A 547-nucleotide genomic window follows, 5' to 3' on the forward strand; every position below is an offset into this window, starting at 1 on the left:
GAATTCAAGCTGAAGCAGAAATCCTTGGGAACATCCATGTGCTGCTTGTGCTTGATCCTTTTAGTTTTCCTCAGATGGAGACTTTTAGTCACTTGCTCCATAGAGATCTCTTTCTCTGGATTCATTTCTGAAGAGCAATGTAGGAAATATACCCTTGATGTTTTGACTGCTTCTGTTTTTTTTTTTTTTTTTTGGTTTTTCTCTGGTACCGGGAACTGAACTTACGACCTTGCGCTTGCCAGGCAGGCGCTTTGCCGCTGAGCTAAATCCCCAGCCCCTTCCACAGTTCTTGGTTTGCATTGGACTGTAATTAATAATGACCAGTGTCCCAGCAACATGAAGAAAAACAATATCTTTTAATAAAAGTGTAATAAAAGTGAGGGAGGACAGGATACTTTATGCATATACTTATGTCCTATTCTGAATCTTCTCTTTTAAAGCATTTTGATAAACTTAGGAAATGGATCCCAGTCATTTTCAAGTGCAAATAATCAGACCATCACTAAAGACAACAGTATTTAAGCTATAATGTATTAGAAAGAGAGTG

The sequence above is a fragment of the Chinchilla lanigera genome, unplaced genomic scaffold, assembly GCF_000276665.1.
Source record: "Chinchilla lanigera isolate Chin_1 unplaced genomic scaffold, ChiLan1.0 scaffold00081, whole genome shotgun sequence".
Classification (NCBI taxonomy): Eukaryota; Metazoa; Chordata; class Mammalia; order Rodentia; family Chinchillidae; genus Chinchilla; species Chinchilla lanigera.